At 38.8% G+C, this 12,367-nt stretch overlaps 1 protein-coding gene and 1 pseudogene across 2 annotated transcripts in view; both read left to right on the top strand.

Moving 5' to 3' along the window:
* FANCC (FA complementation group C) overlaps positions 1 to 12,367 on the top strand; it is a 260,271-nt gene that overhangs the window by 124,027 nt on the left and 123,877 nt on the right. The window lies entirely within an intron of this gene.
* Positions 5,860 to 6,681, top strand: LOC109396727 (kallikrein-13 pseudogene; annotated as a pseudogene).

The following is a 12,367-nucleotide window of genomic DNA, read 5'->3' as shown; positions in this document are numbered from 1 at the left end:
AGGGGAACAGACAAGTTGCTGTCGTTTTGTTCTTCAGTCTAGTTGTGGAGGATGTCGCTTCACTGACCCATGTTGGTGTTATCATTGCGCTCATCCTGGCTGAGGCAGTCGTTCACTGGCCATTGGATGGCTGTTCACTGCGGCTCACGGTGGCTCATGGCAGCTCACGAAAGCTCATGCCTGCAGCTGGCCAGCCCCACTGCATCATATGCATTGCCGGCGACTCATGTCAGCCCAGCTCCAGGTCGAGCTGTTGTTCACCATCTTAGCTGTAGAGGGCGCAGCGTCACTGGCCCTAATATGTGGGATCCGAACCCGGTCCCTGCTGCTCAGAGCTGACGTCCCAAGCCAACTCCTAACCGACGTGCCACTCAGGCGGCCCTAGAGTGTGTGCTCTTAACAACAAGGCTGCTGGTTCGACTCCCGCATGGGATGGTGGCTATGCCCACCCGCAACTAAGACTGTAACACAGCACCTTGAGCTTAGAGGCCACGAGCTGCCAACAGGCAGCCAGATGGCGACTGGCACCCTCCACGTCTAAAATTGAAGAACAACAACTTGGCTGGTCCCCCTCCCCAATTCCCCAATTAAAAAAAAATGGTAGTACTCAATATATATCGATAACAAAAGATGAATATAAGTCATGTTTGACTTCTGCAATTAGAAGAGGTACTCAAAGTGGTTACCATCAGCGTCCAGACACTTCTGATTATGCGAACTACTACTTGAGCAACATGGACCAAAGTGTCCACTTGTATACATTTTTTTGGCACCCCTGGTATTTTGTGAAATTTATATCTTAAGTATTTTATGTTTTTGGATGCTTATTATTTATTTCATTTTTTTTGTGTGTGTGGCCAATACATAGAAGTAGACTTTTGTTTATTGACTTAGTGTCCTAGGACCGTGCTGAACTTAATAGCTTTGCCCATATTCTATAGGATTTTGTACATAGTCATGTTTTATCTGTATGCCTTTAATCTTTTTTTGTTGCTTAAATGAACTGGCTAAAACCTTTGGTGCAGTGTTGAATACCTGACACCTGGCCTGTTTCCTGATCGTAGGGGGAAAGCATTTAGCCTTTCACCTTTAAGCATGTCTGTAGCAGTGGGTTTTTCATAGAGGTCCTTTATAAAGTTGAGGAAATGCACCTCTATTTATAGTTTATTGAAAGCTGTTATGATAAATAAATGCATAATTTTTTATTTTTAAAAATTGTGGTAAAATATACATAACATAAAGAACACGTTTAAGTTACAGTTCAGTTGAATAAATACATTCACATTGTTGTGCAACCATCACCACCATCCATCTTCAAAATTTTTTCATCCTACAAAGCCAAAACTGTACCCATTGAACAATAACTGCATCCCTCACTCATCCCTCACTGTCCCACATAACTACACTTCTGCTTTTGTCTTTATGAATTTGACTACTCTAGGTTTCTTATATAAGTGGAATTATACAACATTTGTTTTTTTGTGACTGACTTATTTCACTCAGCATAATGACTTTAAGGTTCACCTACATTGTGGCATGTGTTAGCATTTCCTTCCTCTTTAAGACTAAATAATATTCCATTGTGTGTATGTATACGTGTGTGTGTGTGTGTGTGTTGCATATATACCATCTGTCAATAGACACGTGGGTTGCTTCCAGCTTTTGTCTATTATGAATAATGCTGCTATGAACATGGGTATACAGATATTCATGTGATTCTCTGTTTTCAGTTTTTTTTGGCATATACCCAGAAGTTGAATTGCTGGATTATGTGGTAATTCTGTGTTTAATTTTTTTGAGGTATCGTCATACTGTTTTCCACCCAGTGGCTGGGGCATTTTATATTCCCACCAGCAGTGCACAAGGGTTCCACTTTCTCCCAAACTACCCCAGCACTTGTTATTTTCTGTTTGTTGTTGATTTTTTTCTTTTTGTAAAACTATCCTAATAGGTGTCAAGTGATTTTTCATTATGGTTTTGATTTCCATTTCCCTAGTGATTGTAATGTCACACATCTTTTCATATGCTTATTGGCCATTTGTAAATCTTAAGGGAAATGCCTATTCAAGTTCTTTGCCCACCTTTTAACCAGATTTTGTTGTTGATTACTGAGTTGTAGGAATTTTTATGTATATTCTAAATACTAACCTCTTATACATGTATAATTTGCAGATGTTTTCTCCCATTCTGTACATTGCCTTTTCACTATGTTGATAGTGTCCTTTGATGCACAGAAGTTTGGCATTTTTATGAAGTCTAGATTATCTATTTTTTTTCTTTTGTTGCCTGTGCTTTTGGTGTGACAGTCAAGAAATCATTGCCAAATCTAATGTCATGAAGCTTTCCCTCATGTTTTCTTCTAAGAATTTTATATTGTAGTTTTGAGCCTTATTTAGAACTTTGGTCCATTTTGAGTTAATTTTTGTATATGGTGTAAGGTTAGGGTCCAATTTCATTCTTTTGTACATGGAGATGTACAGTTTTTCCAACATTATCTTCTTGAACAGACTGTGCTTTCCCCATCAAATGGACTTAACACGCCTGTTGAAAATCATTTGAAAATATATGTGAGGGTTTATTCCTGGGCTCTCTATTCTAGTCCATTGGTCTGTATATCTATCTTTATGCCAGTACCATAATGTTTGATTACTGCAGAGTTGTAGTAAGTTTTGAAATCAGAAAGTGTGAGACCTCCAACTTGGTTCTTTGTTTTCAGGATTGTGTTGGCTATTTGGAGGTCCTTGAGATTCCATTTGAAATTAAGGATAGATTTTCTATTTCTGCAAAATATACCATTGTGGTTCTGATAGGGATTGCGTTGAATTTGTAGGTTGCTTTGGGTAGTATTGACAATAATATTAACTCTTCCAATCCATGAATATGGGATGTATTTCATTTATTGGTGTCTTCTTTAATTTCTTTCAGTAGTGTGTTTAGTTTTTAGTTCATAAGTCTTTTCTGTGGCTAAGTTTATTTCTAAGTATTTTATTCTTTTTGATCCTATTGTGAATGGAATTATTTTTTAATTCTTTTTTGGGTCATCATTTTTTATGTATAGAAACAATTGACTTTTGTGTGTTGATTTTGTATCCTGCAACTTTGCTGAATTCATTTATTCTAACATTTTTTTGTGTGTGTGTGACATCATTAGGGTTTTTTACATATAAGGTCATGTCATCTGTGAACAGAGCTAATTTTACCTTTTCTTTTCAAGCTTAGTTGCCTTTTATTTCTTTTTCCCATTTAACTGCTCTGGCTAGAACTTTAAGTCCTATCTACGTTGAATAGAAATGGTGAGAGAAATCATCCTTACCTCGTTCCTGATGTTAGAGAAAAGCTTTAGTTTTTTATCATTGAGTATGATGTTAGCTGTGGACCTTTCACATATGGCCTTTATTATGTGAGGTCGTATCCTTGTCTTCCTAGTTTGTTGAATGTTGTTGTTTTTTAATCACGAAAGGATGTTGAATTTTGTCAAATAGTTTTTCTGTATCAATTCACATGATTATATGGTATTTTTCTTCAGTCTGTTCATATGTTTATTTCATTCAGTTTTATATGATGAATCATCTTTGCATTTGAGGGATACATTCTACTTAGTCGTAGTGTTTAACCCTTTTAATGTGTTGTTCAATTTGGTTTGCTAGGATTTTTTTGAGGATTTTTATATCAATATAGGAGATATTGGTTTACAGTCTTTTTTTTTTAATAATGTCTTTATCTGGATTTGGTATCAGGGTAGTACTAATAGAATGAATCATCCTCATAGAGCGATTTAGTGTTCTGTCTTCTTCAATTTTTTGGACGTGAATAAGAAAGAATGGTGTTAATCCTTCTTTACATATGTGGTAGCATTCTCCAGTGACGCCATCTAGTCCTGGGATTTTCTTTGTTGGGAGGTGTTTGATTACTTATTCAGAATATCTCCTTACTAGTTATTGGTCTGTGTAAAGTTTTTATTTCATCATGATTCAGTCTTGGTAGGTTGTGTTTTTCTAGGAATTTGTCCATTTCATCTACATTATCCAATTTGTTGATATACAGTTGTTTGTGGTACTCTCTTATAACCCCTTTATTTCTGTAAAACGTTCTCTCTTTCATTTCTGATTGTTATATGAGTCTTATCTCTTTTTTATTATTATTCAATTAAGGTAACAATTTGTCAGTTTTGTTTTTTGTTCTCTTCAAAGAACTAACTCTAGGTTACATTGATTTTTGTCTAGTTTTCTATTTTCTTTATCTCTATGGTAATATTTATTATCTTTCTGGTAACTTTGACTTAATATGTTCTTTTCTATTTTTTTAAGTTTTCTTAAGGTTTAAAGTTTGGTCATTTATAGCTGTAAATTTTCCTCTTGCCCCCCCCCCCTTTTTTTTTTTTTTGCTACAACCCAAAAGTTTTCATTTTCTTCTGTCTCAAGATATTTTCTAATTTCCCTGTGATTTCTTCTTTGAACTATTGGTTGATTGTGTTGTTTAATTTACATATATTGTGGATTTTCCAGTTTTTCTCTTTTCTAGCTTAACATATGATCTGTTCTGGAGAATGTTCCATGTGCATTTGAAAAAAAATGTGTTTTCTTCTCTTTTTGGATGGAGTGTTCTTTATATGTGTCTTAGGTCCCATTAATCTATAGTGTTGTTTAGGTCCTCTGTTTCTTTAATGATTTTTTGTCTGGTTATCCTGTCCATTATTGAAAGTGGGATGTTGGAGTATCCTACTGTTATTGTGGAACTATCTGTTTCTCTCTTCAATTCTGTGTTAGCTTGCTTTATGTATTAAGGAGCTCTGATATTTGTTGCTTATATGTTTATAATTGTTGTATGTTTTTGGTGAATTGGCACTTCTATTATTATATAATTTCCTTCTTTGTCTCTTGTACCAGTTTTTTATTTATAGTCTATATTGTCTAATATGGTATAACCACCTCTGCTCCATTTTGCTTGTTTGCATGAATAGTCTTTTCTTATCCTTTTACTTTCAACCATGCCTGTCCTTAAGTCTAAAGTGAGTCCCCTGCAGACAACTTATAGTTGAATCCTTTTTTTTTTTGTTTTACCCCTTCTGCCAATCTGTGTCTTTTGATAGGGAAGTTTAATCCATTTACGTTTATAGCAATTATTTATATGGAAGGGCCATATTATATTGCCATCTTCTTTTGGCATGTAATGTTCTTGCTGAGTAACCTGCTGATTATCTTATGGTAGCTTTCTTATTTGTGACAAGTTGCTTTTTTCTTACTGTTTTCAAGTATCTCTCTTTGTATTGGATTTTTGACAGTTTGATTGTTATATGTCTCAGTGTGGACCTCTTTTAGTTCATCCTGGTTCGAGTATTTTGAGCTTCTTGACTTTGGATGCCCAATTTTTTGTTTAGCTATTATTTCTTCAGATAAACTCTCTGCCCCTTTCTCTTGCTCTTCTCCTTCTGGGATTCCCATAATGCATATATTGGTGTGTTTTATGGTATCCATAAATCCCTTAGGCTCTCTTCTCTTTTCATTCATTTTCTTTTTGTTCCTCTGACTCAATAATTTCATATGACCTCTTTTGAAGTTCAATGATTCTTTGGTTTCTTTGAGTCAGCTATTGAACCCCTCTAATGAAATTGTCAATTATGATTTTTTTTAGCTTCTGAGTTTTTTTTGGTTGTTTTTCTAAAAATAATATCAATCTCTTTATTGATATTCTAATTTTGTTTGTATGAATCGACTTCCTTTAGTTCTCTGTACATGTTATTCTTTAGCTCCTTGAGCATGTTTAAAACAATTGTTTTATGAGGCAGCTGACTGCAGAAGCGCTTCACCCATGCCCCTCACCCAAGCCTCTCCCACCCTGCCCCCCAATCCTGGAGCTGCCATGTGGCCCCTGGCCACAGTGATCGCCTTTCTAGTCCTGGCTTTGTCAGGCAGCATCTCTCAGGAGTATCCCAAGATTCTCATTGGGATCAGTGTGTTTCTCCTGGGTGGCTACACCTGACTCCCTCACTCTCAGCCCTTGCAGGCAGCACTGCTAGTACAGGAGAGACTGCTCTATGGAGGAGTCCTGATCCACCCAATTGTCCTCACTGCAGCACACTATCTGAAGGATGGGTACAGAGTTTACCTGGGCAAGCATGCCATGGGACGTGTGGAGGCCAGAGTGCAAGTGAGGGAGGTAGTCTGCTCTATCCCCCACCCTCAGTACCAGAGCTGCCCTGCTCACCTGAACTATGACCACATCATACTTCTGGGGCTGTAGTCCCCAGTCCAGGTCATGAGCCACATCCTTGTTGTACACCTCTCCCACAATGCCTACCTCCCCGCTAGCACCTGTTGTCAAGTAACTAGGCTGAGGTACCACCATCAGTCCTCAGGTGAGTTACCCCCAAACCTTGCAATGTGCCAACATCTAGTTATGCTCAGATGAGGAGTGTTGTTAAGTCTACCCAGGGAAGATCATGCCCAACATGCTGTGTGCTGGCACAAAAGAGGGCGGTAAGGACTCCTGTGAGATGACTCCAGTGGCCTTGTAATTTGTAATGGTATGTTCCATGGCATCATCTCCTGGGGAGACTTCCCATGCGAGCAGCCCAACCAGCCTGGCATCTAAACCCAAATTTCTCAATATGTTTCATGGATCCAAGAAATGATCTGAAAATAGAAAACTCAAGAGCAGAAATGGAAGAAGGGCCCACAATAAAAGTTGAGTAGACTTACCTGCCTCCTTCCTTCCCTTGTGCCTTCCTTACTCAGTTTTCCCAGCCCTTCTCTTCCCCTCCCAGAGGTTCCCTTTGAACCAGCAATCCATGTTCTCAAAATGTCCCATCCCAACCGATATTCCGTGTTTTAAAAGCACTCAGTCATTGCCAACATTACAGTCTCCCAGAGGTTACACCCCTGAAACATCCCAGTTCCCTGAATGTCCCAACCCAGACACGTTCCAGGTCTCCCAACTGTTTCAACATAAACCCAGATCAACATCTAAATGTTTTATCTGTGGAACACTTAAATACCTCCAGCCCATCCAAATAATATTCTGTGTCCCGTGAACAGACTATCCTTGACAACATCCTATATTGCTTCAGATATTTATTCATTGTCAATATTCTAGATCCTTCTGTTTTGTACTCAAGTAGGTTCTAGACTCCCATGACATTTCATTCTGAAAATATTCTCTTGTGCACACACTTTCCTGCCCTGACAACATTCTATGCATGCCGTGTCCCGTGCAGCATGGGTGATGGGGAGTGAGAGGGGCGGCGCAGGGTCAAAGAAACACAAGAGTCAATTATATAGTTAAAGTGAGGCCAGGGGGCTGCAGTCTCTCTCTGGAACTGAGCCCCGAATTGGGCCAACACATAGCTTTTATTGAGAAACTTCAAAGAAGTGAAACTTGTTTTTTCTAAAGTCCATGTGATAAGTGTCTTATGGCTAATTTCCATCAACCAGCCCCACTGTATTCCAACACCTGCTGTGCCTTCGTACTCCCACACACACAATCCCCAGGATGGTGCAGCTGTGCTGCAGCCATGAAGTAAGGGAGATAACCGACATCATTCTGTCAGGTCTCAGCGTTCCAAGACACTCCCTTGTGACCTCATTAGGTCAGAGGTTGGTGTGGGAGGGTGGTCAAGGATGAATCTGTAAGGCAACATATGCCCCTCTGAATGACTCATCACAGCTAACACTGTTTTCTCATAATGGTTCATTCTCACACAGTTCTGGGCCTCCCAAATGTCCCAACCCTACCTACATCCCACATTCTGTCAATACCCGGGCCCTACCAATATTCCCTGTCTCTGAATCCTTATGCCCAGTAAAGATCAACAGCACTCTAGATCTAGAGTGATGGGGTACAGTATTCCAACAAGGTCTCCGTGCCTGGATCCTATTGTCCAAATATTCAGTCCTATCTCCTCCACGAACACCCTGTTCAGTGCCCTCTGCTATTTCCCGTGACCCCAGAATGCGATGGTTATATGCTCAAGCTTTACTTTGGACAAGTCGTAAAACACTGCTTCTCTTCTCTCTTCTGTAAAATGGGGCTAATATTTTTTTCTGATAGCACTGTTATTAAGGTATATGTTGAGTGCTTACCACTATTTGCATCAGTCTCTGTAAAATGTTACCTAGGATGTCAATAACAGCCCCTTTGCAGAGTGTCCAAAAGGTGTTGCTTTCATTTACTTTTGCATTCATTTATTTTTTCCGGCAAATATTTATTCACTGCTGACATGTGCAGGCACTCCTCTGGGTGTAAGTAAATATAATTTTGTTTATTTAGTCAACAAATATTGGTACCTATCATGATCCCAGGGAGTACTGTAGACTCATTATAAATAAAGTGAATTAAACAGACAAACAAAGAGACAGTTGTTTTATGTCTGTGTCTAGTAAGTGATTCCTTAGGATAGGTCTGGAGATTTATATTATTCCTTTGAATGAACCATGTTTTTTCTTTTTATGCCTCATTATATTTGTTGAAAATTTGTCACTCGCAAAGCAGCCACATCTCTCAGTCTTTACAGATTTGCTCTGTGTTGGGTCATACCTTTACTAGTTAGCTTGTCATGAAAGCTTAAGGTTTTCTCATGCCTTTTCTGAGTGCGTTTTTCCTGGGCTTGTATGTTTACTTTTTTCAATTCGTCAGTATATATAGCTCCTTAATATGTCTTCATTTTTCCTGTGAATCTCACTCTTGCTTTTTCACAGGGCCTTGGATGTTCTACTGTGTTTTCCTGCCTGTAATCTTCTCCCCAGGCATCTGCAGGTCTTCAGTCTCTGGTAGTTGGCACATACTGCAGCACTCAAAACTGTCTTCTGAAATTTCCCACCTAAAATCCAGGCTGTGTTGCCACTCACAACTGAGTTCCAAGTGAGGCACGCAGAAATTCGTTACCGAGGCAGCCCACATGCTTGCCAGAATATTGCAAACAAGTTTCACTTCTTTCCTCTTGTCATAAGCGAGGGTACTAGAAATTGGGCCACGTCCTTCTGAGCTTCACCAGGGAGAGGGTGGGGCAAGTGCAAGCAACAGTGCCATGAAATTTCCTACTACAATGTTTTGAGTGTGGCTTTTTCTTGATTGGGTATTCGCTTACTTTTTGCTGCAGATCTTTGACTGCTTTTCAGAGCTACCAAAAAGCCGTTTTAGTCAGTCTGTAGTTGTTTACTTGATATTTCCATGGGGGCGGGGAGGTGGGGATGAGGGCCTAGAACTTACTAGTCTGTCATTTTGCTGACATTATCAAATGTTGAATATTTTAAAATGCTATTTATGCATCTATTGAGATAATCATGATTTTTCTTCTTTGTACTATTAATGCTAGTATAGCAAATTTCATTTATTGATTTTAGATTGTTAAACCCACCTGTCATTACTGGGATAAACCCCATTTAGTGATGTAGTGCAATTCTTTCTATGAATTGCTGCTTTCTACTTGCAAAATTCTGAAGGAATTTTGCATCTACATTCATGAGGAATATTGGTCCAGTTTTTTTATGTCTGTTGGTTTTGATAAATTGAAAGTTTATGTAAGAATAAACTTTGAATTTTTTCTTAAATGTTTGATTAATATCACTAATGAAACTTACCTGGTCCTGAAATTTTGTTTGTGGGAAATTTTTAAATTATGCGTTCATTTTCTTTAATGGGTAAATTTTTTTAAGGTTCTTCTTGAGTCAATTTTTGTAAGTTTTGTCTCTTAAGGAATTTACTTATTCCATCTTCATTGATAGAACATTCCTTTATAATGCTTTTAATATCTGTAAGATATGTAGTGAGGTTTTTATTTCTAACAGTAGAACTTGTGTCTTCTTCCATTTTTTCCCCCATGAACTGACATGAACTGAGCTATAGAGTTTAACAAACTTACTGTTTTTGTTTTTCTTTTCAAGAATAGGGTTTTGGCCTCATTGATTTTTATCTTTTTTTGTGCATTTTTCTATTTGTTTTACTTCTGTTCTTATATTTACTATTTCCTTTCTTCTGCTTACTTTAGATTTAATTGGGTCTTTATTTCCTAGCTCTTAATCTGAAACTTAAATACTTGATCTGAGACCTTTCTTCATTATGACATAAAACTTAATGCTATAAATTTTCCTCTAATCGCTGCTTTAGTTGCCAACTTCTCTTGAATTTTGATACATTATATTTTCATTTTCCTCCAAGTATTTCCTAATTTTCCCTTGTAACTTTTTCTATAACTCATTGATTATGTAGAAATGTATTGTTTAGTGTCCAAATATGTGAGTATTTCCCAGATATCTTTCTGTTAATGTCTGAGTAAATATTTATATTATTTCAGTCCTTTTCAGTTCTCTGAGACTTGTTTTATGGCTCTGAATTTGGTCTGTTTTGGTTACTGTTTCATGTAAACTTGAAAATAACATTGGATGGGGTATTCTCTAGATATCAATAGGACCATGATGGTGGTTGATAGTTGTTGAAGATTCTAAGGGTGTGAGATTGTTTCTTCCTTACAAGCTAACAAGTTAGTCTGTCACTGTTTTATGCCTGCTGGCAGAAGACATGAGACTCCTAAGTCAAAGACGAAGGGCTTTATTGCTCACAGCACAACAAACTTTGATATTTGTATCTATTTTCCATGTCCCCCATGTCCCATGGGGGAAATGCAAAGAGTCCTGGGTAAATACTAGTCATACATGAGTTTGCATCACAACTGAAGAACCTTTCTCAAGTACCTCTTCATATTATAGAAGTACTCAAACCTTCTATAATGAGCTGCAGACAAGGTTCATTTTACCCTGAGGGATACATATGAGGTGTGATAAAAAACTACAGTGAATGTTTAAAAAATTTTTAAATGTTTAAAAAATTTTTTACTTTTTTTCCATTGTGATCACAAAATATGGTGAATGCACCTGCTGAGTGCCATCCAATGGAAAGACAGAGGTCTTCAGTAAAGGAAGCAGCACGTCAAAGCTTAGTAACAGTATGTGACAAGTTTCAAGTTGTTTGGAGCAGTCAGTCTGGTGTGAGCTACAGATGAGAGAAGGTGTGTTTTAAAGTGTACTGTAAATCATCCTACATCATGACAACGTTCCATTGCTTCTGGCATGGCAGTTTCTGTCAAATAAAAACATGACGATGTGTCCTCATCCACTTTATTTGCCGGAATTGACATCATGTAACTTCTGGCTCCTCCCCAAAGTCAAAATGATTCAGGACATCGAGGGAGCCACGACAGTACAACTAAAGATACTCATGAAAGAGGACTTCCAGAACTGCTTCAGGAAGTGGCAAGAACGATGGGATAAGTGTGTTTGAAGCGAGGGGGAGTATTTTGAGGGGGTTAAATGGCAATGTGTCTTTTAATGTAATAATTAAAAAAAAAGATTTTATTAGGGAATTGGGGAAGGGGAACAGCGTTGGGGAATTGGGGAAGGGGAACAGACAAGTTGCTGTCCTTTTGTTCTTCGGTCTAGTTGTGGAGGACATCGCTTCACTCGTCCATGTTGGTATTATCATTGCACTCTTCCTGGGTGAGGCAGATCGGTCGCCGGTCACTGGCCAGCCGCTCACCGCGGCTCTTGGCAGCTCACGCTGGCTGCCAGCCGCTCACGGTAGCTTACGGAAGTGCACTGCAGCTCCACTGCAGCTCCACTGTCCCCGGTGACTCACGGCAGCCCAGCTCCAGTTCGAGCTGTTGTTCACCATCTTAGCTGTAGAGGGCGCAGTGTCACTGGCCTGCATGTGGGATCCAAATCGGGGCCCTGCTGCTCAGAGTGGGCATCCCAAGCCAACTCTTACCCAACGCGCTACTTGTCCGGTCCAATGTAATAAATTTTTTAATTTAAACATTCATTGTATTGTTTGATCACACCTCATATTGTATTGAACAGTAAACAAACCTGCCCTTTGTTTTTGATTGAGACTTTTATCTTTCTCTCTTCCAAAGCTGTTTGCTATAGAAACATTCTTGAAAAGATATTCTAGCACAAAGGCAGTCAGTGTCTCTGCTTACAAAACATACAGAAATGCGAGATTCCTGGAGATTGACTCCCAGTAATAGTGTTGTGCAAGCCTTCTTCAGCCTTACTGATTTTCCATTTTCTATATTTGCGGGAGACCAGCTCCCGCAGGTCCAGGGGTTCCCTCAGGTGGAGGCGGAGTTGGCGAGGAAAAAGGAAAAAACCCAGAGACACAGGAGCGCTTTTTCAAGAAGAGAAGTGTCTCACTTTATTTTACAGCATGCCCCTTTTTATCCCGGGCAGTTTAACCATTGTTCCATTAGTATCAGGGTTTTACTTCCTCATAATTCTTATGCTCCAGGGTACAGCTAGACCTTTTCTATGCTAAAGACTAACTTATCCCAACTACGCCCAAATCCCTCCACCTACAATGACTGTGACCAAGGCCTGAG

Source organism: Hipposideros armiger, unplaced genomic scaffold (genome assembly GCF_001890085.2).
Source record: "Hipposideros armiger isolate ML-2016 unplaced genomic scaffold, ASM189008v1 scaffold_539, whole genome shotgun sequence".
In the NCBI taxonomy this organism is placed as follows: domain Eukaryota; kingdom Metazoa; phylum Chordata; class Mammalia; order Chiroptera; family Hipposideridae; genus Hipposideros; species Hipposideros armiger.
This window is presented reverse-complemented; position numbering and strand designations above follow the sequence as displayed.